A 12818-nucleotide genomic window follows, 5' to 3' on the forward strand; every position below is an offset into this window, starting at 1 on the left:
CCCAAGCTTGCCCTCATGCGTAGAGGCCAGGGAGGGATTGGGGGGGGCGAAGGGGGGGTGTAGCGCCCCAGACAGGCCACCATCTTACCTGGGTGGGAGGGATGGAGGTGCCTCCTAATCCACCTCTTCCTGCCACCGCCACCAGCAAAATCAGCCATGCGGGCAGGGGACACTGCCGTTGGAGGTGTGCACGTGCTCTCCTCCTGCCCCCCGCCATGCAGCTATTCCGGCCCGAGCCGGAGCTGCAATCTGCTGCCATACGCATGGCTCTTCCAGCCCCAACTCCAGACATTTTTCCTTCACATTCAGCAAAAGACTTGTACTTCATGTTCTAGAACTTCAGAATCATTTATGTAATGTTTTGATGCTGTTACTGAGTAAAGGAAGGAAGAACTAACTGGATTTGACAATCCTCTGAACGTCTGAGAGACCAGCTGTCTAGATTGATGGACAGGATGAGAAAGGAGAGAGACAAAGAATAAAGGAAATGAATGGCCCTCAAGAGACAGAGTTCAGCTATATTTTCCTTTTTCCTTTCTTCTTATTCTGTTTGTCTTGTCACAGCATTAATTGCTGTAATAGCAGCCTGTGATCTGAATGAAGGAAAATTCCCTAATAAAATCAGGAAGGATCACGTACTTAGACAAAAGAATGGAAAAGTTAATAAGTAGTGGTTATAGAACAATGAATATCACTATATAATCCAAATTCTGATCTAGAGTAAACTGCAGCTAGTCATCCCAGTGCACTAGAAGTAAGAGTGAATGAGGCCATGAACTGCACTGGTTGACTGACTTTTCCATAAACAGCAGCATGGTGGCATTTTGTTTCATTCCAGGCACCCTCCTATGGGGCAGTAATATTCAGCTTCAGGCCAAATAATAATTTTTAAAGCAGATTTCTAAGTCTATTTAGTATGAAACTGTGAAATCATTAGATATCTACTTAAAGTACATACACAGTAAATCAATTATAGCCAATTTGTCTAAAAACAATTACATTATTTACAGGACTGCAGCCAACCACACTAATCCATCCAGATGTCCATCTGGATAGAGCACACGATGTATCCCTTTTTATTAATAAATGGCGATAGAACTTGCAAGTGAGAAAATATATCCAGTGCCTGCAATAAATGTCTCAGTAGCGTTAGCCAGGATATGTTGTTGTTTCCTAAGCCTAGGTCAGGGATAGAGAAAAAATAAAATAATACCTCAGCCCATAAGTTTATTGACTCAAAATCATATCGAACACATGAAAGAAAAACAATCTGAGCAAGCAAGAGTCCCCAAATACAAGAAAAAGGTGACATTTTAATTAGAAGATTAAGTTCAAATACTTCTGTATAGTTGGAAAACTCTGTACCTGTCAACACAGCTGAATGTCATAAATGAACATTTGGTATTGCTTTGCCCAGGGGTGGGCACTAATTTTTGATGGGGGATGACACTAAGAATTTGATAAGCGGTCAAGGGCTGCACTGTTCCACGAAGATGAGAGAATCTGGGAAAGAGGTTGGGTGCAGAAGGAAGCTTGGGTTAAGGGACTGGGGTGCAGGAGGCAGTGTTGGATCTGGGAAGGAGTTTGGGTGAAGGAGGGTTGTGACCTGGGGCAAGAGCGTAGGAGGGGGTGCAGGGGATTAGGGTGTAAGGTCTGTGAAGGGGTAGGGATGCACGAGGGGGGCAGAAGGTCGGGGACAAGGAGGGGCTGGGGTGCCAGAGGCAGGCTCTGGCTGGAAGGCACTCACCTGGGTAGCTCCCAGCCAGCAGCTCAACAAGTTCCTCAGCCAGGCTCCCTGCCCCCCATTCAAAGCAGCTGGCTGTAGGGCCATGTGCAGGTCTGAATGCTGCAAGCCTGGAGGGGTAGGGATACTTTGCGTGCTGCCTGGCCTTAAAACAGGCAGTTCCCATTGACCCAAAGAGATTGTGCTATGGGTAGGGGCAGAGTGTGGAGCCTCTCTTCCTCACCCCTCATGCTCACATCATTCAGAGCAGTGTGCAGGGGAAAGGCATTCAGGAACCCTGGCTGAGGTTCCCTCTGGGCTGTGGGCCAGATCTGGCGGCTTGACAGGCCAGATGTGGCCCGCAGGCCATATTTTGCCCATCCCTAGCTTTGCCACATCTAAGCACAAAAGGCTTTTGGATGGATGAACAGGGTTGTAACATTTCTAATCACACAAAATGGAAAACCCATGCCTTGCCCCAATTCCCTCCATCACTTGCTCTCCTCTGCCTTTACTCACTTGCTTACTCATTTTCACTGGACTAGGGCAGTAGGTTGGGGTGCAGGCTTCAGCGTGAGGCCAGAAATGAGGGTTTCAGGGTGCAGGAGAGGGGCTGGGTCTGAGGAATTGAGATGTGGGAGGTGTTGTGGGCTCTGGGAAAGAGTCTGGGTAAGGAAGGAGTCTCAGGGCTGGGGAAGGAGTTTGGGGTGCGGGAAGGACCCCCTTACTGGGGCCAATGGCTTCAGAGAGTTGGAGGGGGTTTGGGCTGGGACAGGGAGCTGGGGTGCATGCTCTGGGCTGTGCTTACCTCAGGCAGCTCCCAGGAAGTCACTGGCTCCTCAGTAGAGGTGCCACTTGGGAACGCTGTGTGCTGCCCTTGCCCACTTGTACCACTCCCGCAGCTCCCATTGGCTTTGATTCCTGGCTAATGGGAGCTATGGTGTTGGCACTTGACGTGGAGGCAGAGTGTGGAGCCCTTCCCACCTAGGAGGTGGAGAAACACGCTGGCCACTTCCCAGGAGCCACTCAGTCCCACGCCAACTAGACTTTTAACAGTCCAGTCACCAGTGCTGAGTTCTACGGTTCCATTTTGACGACGTGTTCCAGTTGAAAACTCCTTCCACACTTTGTTTCAAGTGTCTTGTGTCTGTCTTTGCCAGGCAGCCAGCTCTGAAATGTGCTGCACAAAAGAGAATGGGTAAAGAAATAAGTTCCTCTCTCTGAGGAGAGCACAGTGCACTGGAGTTTTATAAGTGAATAAAAATCATTTCACAATGTAAAAAACCAAAAAACAGTAAATGAAAATCAAAGGATCTGTACTTCAGCACAGACAAAGCAGAAATATCATGATTCCCTCTGGCATCATGTATCCAATCATGTTATAACAGAAAGCCAGCAGAGGTGTAAACAGGTAAATTTCAGATTGAACCATTCTGCTTTTATCCAAATGAGAAAATGCAGACTCCTGTAAAAGCAACAGATTGCTCCAATTTGATGGAGGAAAAGCACGTTGACTAGCATACTTAGCTGCATATGTGATTTTATTTGTTTATATACATAGCACTTTAGAGGAAAATCTAAGGATTCTAGAAGATCAGTACGAAAAGCCTAAATGAGGGAAGATCCCTTTGCCCAACCCTAATGATGAATATAGCAATAAAAATATTTATTACTGATGGCCAAGAAGATCATACCAATGCCTAAATTGCAGAAAAGACACTAGCTGACTGTTTCTAAGCAACCTGACTGCAGCATAAGATGGGGAGAAATGTAAACCTTAAGAGTTCTACAGATAGTTATCTGGATCCCTGCATGAAATTCCAACAATGCCATTAATACCTCAGGCCTTCAGTAACAATTGCTAAACATTTACACAATTCTAATGTTTTCAGATCCACAGATTACTACTCCCACTTAAGTGCATTCTGTGGTTATAGAATGTGTCCTAACATCTCAGGAATATACAAATTCTAACACTACACATATTTTTGTCCATTTCCCTGTCTGTCTCTCACAAAAATAGTCAGAAAGGATATTCCCTTAAACAAAACAGTTCTTTGCTCAACTTTGCCATTTCAGACATGTGAGAGAGAAGACTTAGCACTTTGCCCAAAGATTAATAAAGTAAACTCTCTCAGAAAAAAGAGAACAGGGCACAAAATTCAGATTTGAGAACAGTTGATTGATAATGTCCTGACCAAGGGAGCCAACAGCCTCTGCGGGCCCATGGGCAAGGAGGGTGGGAGGGAGGAAACCATACTTCTGAAAGGGGTGGGGCATTCAGTCCTCCGCACTGTGCACCCTCAGAGCTGAACACGGTGCAGTGCTCCAGGAGCAATTTAAAGGGCCCAGGCTCTGGCCATCACTGCTACTGACTATTATTTTTTAGGCATTTCTCTCTTAACTTCTAAATTTGACTCCTGTTCTAGTATGTGACATTTTCTTTTTGTGTATTATAAACTAAATTTTTTTTAAAAATTGTGTATTATAAACTAAAGATAGACCTTAAATATTCTCCTGCAGCATCCAAATTCTTTACTGAGCACAAAGGATTCTCATTTTTTTTTACAAAAATAAACAAATGCGATCACAAACAGGTCTCTGGTAAACTATGATTAATTTTGAATGATCAGATAAATCATTTGATATTGTAAGTTCCCAGCTGAATTTATGCACAGCCATTTTTAGTCAAATTTAGATTCAGTGTCTGTGAGCATTGGTGCTAGTAAGTCATTTTAATGCTGGTGGAATGCAAACACAAAATGGCCATGAGTATAGCAATTCATTAAAAAATGTAAATGAATGATCTCTAAAGTTTTTTCATGCTGTTTGCTCAGATCTAAACTTACTAGCAACATTCTAGTGTTGCAAGGATTAATTAAATGTGTGTAAAATGGCTTGGTGACTTGAAATGCTACATGATATGAGCAATTAAGAATGTTAGATAATTCTAACTGGTTAATGAGTAACAAATTATACATTTGAAGAGAAAATAATTTAAAAATAAAAACACCTGCACAGACTGAGAAATTTAAAGTGATTTTAAAATAATATTTTGTAGGGCTTTTTCTCCCATAAAGCTGTACTCTGATTTCCAGGGGGGAAAAAATCTATGGCAGAAGTAAGCTCCCAACTCACTTGGATTCTATGAAAGGAAACTCTTAAAGATGATAGCTAGGAGCCAAAGAAGGCTACATGAAGCCAGAGACATACCCAACAAGATGAGTCATTAGTGATCATTTTACCAAAGAGGGATGAATACTCTGGATGAGAGACCAGAGACTAGAATGTGAAAAAGCAATGGCAATACAAGGGGTGATTCACCACTGACCCAACAGAAAAGCATCTCCCTTGACCAAGAAAAGCAGCCAACACAGCTTGGAACTAGATATTTTAATACACTAGTATGTATGTCAGGGCAGAAGGTTAAAGGAAACGAAATGTGGGAAGAGGAAGATTCTCACACTAAGAAAGCTACTCATTCTTTTAGATGTCAGAAACTATTAATCTTTATGAACTTAAGCAATGCCAGTTTTCACATACATTCTTTTTTCTCATGTCTGCTGTTGTCCTTGTACTAAGTGAAATCTACTGAGAATGCTTGAATCTATATTAACAAAACAGACAGATTTTGAGAGAGTTTAGGCATGCACTAACTACAGTGCAAGAACAATGCGGAGTCCTGTGGCACTTAAAAGACTAACATTTATTTAGGCATATGCTTTTGTCAGCAAAGACTCACATGCATCTGATGAAGTGGGTTTTTGTGAGTGTTGACGAAAGCTTATGCCCAAATAAAAGTTAGTCTTTAAGGTGCTGCTGAGGACCCATTGTTTTTGCAGATACAGACTAAGACAGCTACTCTTCTGATATTTGTTACACGTGCAAAGTGACTGTACAAAAATATGTATATACAGATAGATAAATATACACACATACACAGGACATTATATTCAACTTAAAAGACTTTAAGGCATTCTACCGCTCTCCTCTGCACTAGTTAGGCCTCAGCTGGAGTACTGTGTCCAGTTCTGGGCACCACATTTCAAGAAAGAAGTGGAGAAATTGGAAAGGGTACAGAGAAGAGCGACAAGAATGATTAAAGGTTTAGAGAACATGACCTATGAAGCCAGGCTTCACGAACTGGGCTTGTTTAGTTTGGAAAAAAGAAGATTAAGGGGGGACATGATAGCCGTTTTCAAATATCTAAAAGGGTGTCACAAGGAGGAAGGAGAAAATTTGTTCCTCTTGGTTTCTGAGGACAGGACAAGGAGTAATGGGCTTAAAGTGCAGCAGGGGAGGTTTAGATTGGACAAAAATTCCTAACTGTCAGGGTGGTCAAATATTGGAATAAATTGCCAAGGGAGGTGGTGGAATCTCCCTCTCTGAAGATATTTAAGAACAGGTTAGATAGACATCTGTCAGGGATGGTGTAGACGGAGCTTGGTCCTGCCTTGAGGGCGGGGGCTGGACTCGATGACCTCTCGAGGTCCCTTCCAGTCCTATTATTCTATGATTCTATGAACTGTGGAAAACTTAGGTACACAATGACACCCAACTTGATCATTTCTCCCCCAACCTCCTTTAACCAATTATATTGCTTGTGATGTGTAGCAAATTGACAGATCAGGAAGCTAAAGTAGTTTAGTAGCAGCAGAACAAGCACTGAACAGTTGTCAGAAGCAGTATAAAGGTCAGTGGCCCAACAATAGGTCTCAATGTCTTAGTACTGATCTATGCTAAAAACTTAGGTCAAGCTAGGTGAATCACTTGCGGATGTGAAAAATCCACACCCTCTGAGAGATATATTTTATTTAATTAATTAATTTATTTGGCATATACAGTCCAGTCAAGCCAAGCCCAGCATTCTTATCAATGATGTTCAAGGCACGAAGACCTCCAGGAAGTGGCGTCATTTTGCAGTCCTCAACATTATGGATCATAGTTTGTGGCACTGACGTAGTGGACTGTCTCTAAAAGGCTATTGAAATTCTGCTGCAGCACAAATTCTATGCTGAATATGAAACCAGCTCAAAAGGCTCTATTGTCTTTGTGGTATATCAAATCTAGGTTGCTGCTGAGTGGGGTCTGAGACAGGATAATTATTTGACTTTCTCTGTGAACCAGGAAGCTTGTCACGCATCCTCTACAGGAAATCCTTCATCCAGTAAACTTATCCACAGTTGGTGTCGTAAGGGCAGAAGACTATGTGGTGGATTAAATAAATCTTTCCTTAAGCACAGATGTGGCATATTATGCAATTTCCTCACAAGTGTGTGTCACTTTCCTCTCTGTGAACACCAGGCTCAGCATTATTGCTGAGAACCAGTAAACATGGCAAAGGAGTAGATTTAAGCAGCTAAGCCGATCCAATCTTTGGTGCAGGCAGCACTAGGTTAAAGTTCCATCACCTAGTGCTTCTTAGGGAAGTGAATTATTTATGTGGCAGGGAAAAGTAGGCAGCATTTACCTTCAAACAAACAAACAAACAAACAAACAAACAAACAAACAAGCGGTGCAGCTCTGTCACTGTAGTGTACTGAGTATAGAGAAGCCTTTAGAGCAGGGGTGGGGAACCTTTTTTGGGTCAGGGGCTGCTGAGCCATAGAAATGAGAAGCAAAAAAGAAAAAAAAACCCCAAGCACCAACACAGGCTACATAATGCTGGGGGCAGCCCCGTGCTTTGGGGGGCTGTATCTGGCCCATGAGCCTTAGGTTCCCCACCCCTGCTTTAGAGAGAACCCTTTCAGCTCAGGTCTCTCAGATGAAGCTTTTGACAGAATATCAAACCCGAGTGCCTAAATCCCTATTTATCATCTAAATGTAAGTATTCTGATCAGAACCATCCCTGCTGATGCAAAATGGCTTCTCTATGATCACACAGGAAGCTGGCTAGCAGAGTTGGGTATGGACATGCCATCACAACCTTGAAATACAAAATGTCTTGACATGCAATCACAAGCTTTAAATACAAAACTATCCTTAATTCTTTTTGGTGTGAACACCCATTCAGTTGCTAGAGTGAGGTCACCAATTCATTTCATACATATCACCTAACAGCCAGGGCTTTGTAACAGACTTTTGATCACTGGTGTTTCAAGTGGAAAGCTGGAACGGAAACAGTAAGATCCTTAGCAAATCTACTAACACAGTGCTTTGTAGAAACTTCTCCTAGAGACTGGGAAGATGGAAATAAGGAATACTAGCAGGTGAGGCCTGTCAAACTGGGCAAAGTCATTTTGCATAGATTACACTTACAGGGAAGTTCAATAAATTAAATATATGTAGTAGAATGTGTGTATTAATGTGCTTGCAAAAGGGAAGCAAAAGAAAAGTTTTAAATTTGTAAGATTTCAACTTCAAACATTATTAATTTTATTGAATAGTAACCATATATAGTAAATTTAAATCAGAAACTTGTAAAGCTTCCATTACTCTTTCTGTAACTAATTTGAATTATTTTGTGATTTGTAACAGTAAAAATGTTCTTTGTACTAACATGACAGTTGATCAGTCAACTCAATTTTCATTTTGTTAGCAACAATTTTTTATGAACTCTAATCATAAAAGTAATGACTTTTCCAAAGAAAAAGAAAAATAATTATTTAAATATTTCATCTAGCATACTCCGATGTAAAAAAGTAGTGCATTCAGCTAATTTAAGTGGCATGATTGTTTATGCAAAATTTGGTGTCTGTAGGTAATCGCAAAGTATGACTTTATTTTGCACAAACATATCTACAAAACAAACAAACTCTTTAAAATATATAATAGATGAGACCTTTATAGACAAAAGACTAGGAAACATTTTCCCTCCTTCCAGTGGCTGGACTCTGGAGGGAAGCTAGAGGCACAGGCAAAGGTGTTAGATGAGTCTGGACTGTGGGGGAAGCCATCAGCACACATCTCCCCCCTTTTTTCCTTCCTTCTTCAAGGTTGTCTGGTTGTAGTCCCTTCTAGACTTCCTGAGTTTCCCAAACGGGGGAGGAGGAGAAGCTATAGTTACAACTCCAAAACAGTTTGAGTCAACATCAAGTTGTAAAAATAGTAAGGATTCATTTTTTTTTTATTAAAAAGCACGTTACCGGCAATGAGTAATTAATTTATAGACTTCCTGGGGTGACTGGGGGTGAAACTTGACATTCTGATGAAAGAGGTTTGGTTTTCCAAGTCTTTACTGGCTCCCACCAGAGCAGACTCCTACCCCTTGTAACAGTTTCCTGACCTTTAGAAAGGGTCATCCATATTTAACTCAAGACAAAATATGTGCACTGCATTCTGATACTCTATGGTAGGCATGTCCAAAGTCCGGCCCGCGGGCCAATTGCGGGCCATGTTCCGGTTTAATACGGCCCCCACATCCTCTCCCTCTCCTGGCTCCCCGGCGCTCTTTTGAACTGGCGCGCCCAGCGCGCCGCTTCCGGCCGCGCCGCCGCCCATGGCCTCCGTGGTCCTAGAGCCTGCCCTGTGGGGCACGTCCGCAGCCCCGCTCCCCCGCTCGGCTGCGGGTTCGCCCTGCCCCCGGGCCGCCGTGAGGCCGGTGTGCCCTGCGTTCTCCGCCCGCCTCCGACCCCACGGGCCCTCCGCCTTGGGGCTGAGAGTGCGGGGATGGCCCTCACGCATGTTCACTTCTTCAAATCTGGCCCTCTTTGAAAAAAGTTTGGACACCCCTGCTCTATGGTAACATGGTCTATCTCTTAAAAAAATAGGTTAGTTCAGTTCACATTTAAAATGAATGTTTTCTTTCTCATGATAAAACGTGCTTTAAAAATATCCTTGCTTGGTTAAATCAGATCATTCACATGGGACAGGGAATCAACATCCTACTTGGCTATATTGATTAGCTATAAAAGGATACATGAAGCTCACAGAAACACAGCCAGCTTCCCATTCTGCCATGCCCTCATCCCTGCACTCCACAAGCCACAGCCACTTACCCTGCATCTCATCCCCTCCTTCCTGGACCCCAGAAAGCAGCTGCTCTGACTGGCTATGTCCATCAGCAATAAAGAACAATTCCTGGCTGCCAGACACACTTGGCAACCTGGTGGAAGTCCCTGGTCCTTGGCTACCTCCGCCTTTTCATCTACAATGTCATCCTCTGGGTTAGGGCCTCCGTGTACTGCCTCCAGCCCCTCTGAAATATCCATGGGACTCTTGGTGGGACACCACTGAGGATAGCATCTGGCTCCATACAGATGTGGCTGGTCTTCTGTGAAGCACTGGAGTGCTGATTCACTTTATGGGCCTTATGATAGGCTTGTCTCAGTTCTTTAATATTTGCTCTGCACTGCAGTGTATCCCGCTAATACCCCGTTCAGACAAGGATTGAGAAATGTGGCTGTGTGTGTTCCACTTCTTACAGATCACTTGCAGCTGGGACTGAACAGACTCCTCTCCTCATACATTGATCAGATGCAACAGCTCCATGGCAGTCCAAGCCAGGGAGTCTTTGATGCAAAGGGATAGGCATCTGGGAAGACACCATGAGATCACTGCATGCTAGGCTAACCCTACACAGGGGGAGGGGTATACAGGTGCTCAGGCAGCATGAAATGGGATTAACATTTTGGGGGGCTTGCAAAGGGGTGGGGTGGGTACCTGGTCACCTGGCTACAGCACAGCAGAGTTCAAACTGCTGACAAGAGTGGCTGACTGAGAATTATGGGCCACTTCCTGAAGGTCAGAATCAGCAACAAAGCACCTTGAGGTGTTTACATTGCATGTTTGTTGACAACACAGGGAAGGGGAAGGAAAAAGAAAAAGATGGAATTGGTGGAAAGTAACCTTTATTTACAGAAGTTGTGAGGATAGGGAGGGATAGACTAGTGAATGCCACCCAAAATCCATCTATCAGATGTCTTGAGGGCAGAAGAGAAAAAAAATATTTGTCAGAGAAGGGCAAGAGAGTGCATTTTGCAGTTTAGAAACCTTCTAACCAAATAGAAAAAAAAAATCAAGCTCTTTCCTTCCTCGCATCAAATCTGGGGACATCACCATGGCAGGAAATTCAGGATTTCCTTCTTTTCCTCAACTGTTGTGGCCAGTGCTGGACTTCTCACTATGGCACTGACCTTGCCTTGCGTTTTGTACACTAATCGGCCATTATGCTCAGCTTTGTGTTTTAATTGCACAGTGAGAAGCATTTGTCTTTTACAAAACTTTTTTAAAGACAGCACTTGAAAACTCTGAAATGGACAAATGGCATACCAAAAGCAAACTCTAGCTGGCAGCTGCCATCTTACAAAAAAGTGACATGTGACACTAACGGTATAGAAGCTAACTCTCAGCAATTTCCTCCCAAACCCACAATGTAATCTTTTCTCCTGCAGAGCTACACAAAACGGTAGGCTAGTGGAAAAGTTTAAGTCACTTTTCCAAGGACAACTTTGATCTCAAATGTAGTTACATTTGTAAATCACACCAGTGATTGCAGGAATGTTCTGCCCCTCACAACGTAAAAAGAGCACAAAATTAATGTCTGTATATGGGAGAGGAGAGGAGAAGGCCAACTGGGATGGGCAAATACTTCATGTATTCTCTTGATTAGTAAGATTTATAAGAAATGTGAGAAGGGAGGCTCATTTTAATTTTCAGTCTCAGATGGCAAACGTATTATTTATATCACAGAGTATTTGGAGTTCCCATGGAAACTGGGCACCCATTGTTCTAGGTACTATATACAACAAAGTAAGAGACAAAAACTATGTGTGGCAGGGACTATCTAGATAAACATGGGATATAAGGGGAAATGGAGGCACAGAGCAGTGAAGTGGCGGAGGTCTAGGTTGAATATTAGGAAAAACTATTTCATTAGGAGGGTGAAGTATTGGAATGGGTTACCTAGGGAATCACAGAATCATAGAGCTGGAAGAGACCTCAGAAGGTCATCAAGGCAGGACCAATCCAAGGCAGGACCAATCCAACTAAATCAACCCAACCAGGGCTTTGTCAAAAATAATGGCCAAAGGCTCTGCGATGACATTTGCCAACTCCCTCAGGAAGGGGGTGGAATCTCCATCCCTAGAGGTTTTTACATCCCAGCTTGACAAAGCCCTGGCTGGGATGATTTAGTTACGGTTGGTCCTGCTTGGAGCGGGGGCTCGATGTCCTCCTGAGGTCTCTTCCAGCCCTAGGATTCTATGATTCTAAGTGACTTGCCTGATTCCCACTCTAGTACCACAGCAAAAGGCCACACTAGCCTCAAACCGGGTAATTCGGAAATGCAGGTCTGAAGTTTGACTAAGAGGTAGTTAGTGATGGCTGAGATAATACCAATTAAAAAAAAACACACCAGAATTTTCATTTTTGCATTGAAAAAAAATCAGGCTAGTATTGTTCCAAATAACAGCTAGAAATACAATGATGAGAGTATTTTTCTGTTTGACAGCACTTGTCAGTCAGGCCCTATGATTGCATTACTTTTCATACTGACCAGAGTGGTCAGTAACAGAGAAACCTTTTGGAATAAAATAAGAAAATGTGATTTCAAAGCCTTAAGGGGCAAGTACAGTACCTGAAACTACAGAATCAATTGCAAATCAATTGCATCCCTTTAATCTCTTGCCTGTTGTCTGTATTTGCCTGCAAATACCACCATGTTCCTGACCTCCGTGTCTCTGCGTTCCAGCTCAAAAACATACTTAATGGAGTCTTACAAATCCTATTCCCTCTCTCTTAACAAGGACACCTAGCAGAAAAGATACAACAAATCTGGAATCTCTGTACTGCATATATCACTGAATAAAATACCATATTATCGCTTTCATTCATCTTCCATTCCTTCTATATTTTGTAATTGTCATATGTCATATTTTGTCAGTATAACACAGGATCCCTTTGAGGAGATGACCCTGTGTTTTGCCATTCTGGCAAGCACCAAATATATTTCTAGCAAATGTTTCATTTTTGTTTCAGGCTGCCAGAAAACAAGTTTTTCCTAGCCTACAAAATCCTCCAATTGATGAAAATATTCTGTGTGCCTTTTTAAAAACCTTGAAATGGATTTATGTCAAATAAGCAAATTAGTAAAATGCAACTGGGTCAGTTAACAGACAAATTACACACCTTGTTTTTGAGACACTTGCAAAGTAAA

The 12818-nt window shown here is 42.8% G+C and overlaps 1 protein-coding gene across 5 annotated transcripts in view; it reads right to left on the minus strand.

Annotated features, from left to right (window-relative positions):
• Nucleotides 1–12818, minus strand: part of HMG20A (high mobility group 20A) — a 74966-nt gene that overhangs the window by 38034 nt on the left and 24114 nt on the right. For 2 of the 5 annotated variants that reach the window (XM_075897381.2, XM_075897383.2), the window contains one exon: nucleotides 2532–2903. The exons of the other annotated variants lie outside the window; for them this stretch is intronic. The gene's annotated coding sequence lies outside the window, so the exon portion shown is untranslated. The remainder of the gene's footprint in view (nucleotides 1–2531; nucleotides 2904–12818) is intronic. 5 annotated transcript variants of the gene reach the window in all.

Source organism: Pelodiscus sinensis, chromosome 14 (assembly GCF_052426305.1).
Source record: "Pelodiscus sinensis isolate ZL-2025 chromosome 14, ASM5242630v1, whole genome shotgun sequence".
Classification (NCBI taxonomy): domain Eukaryota; kingdom Metazoa; phylum Chordata; order Testudines; family Trionychidae; genus Pelodiscus; species Pelodiscus sinensis.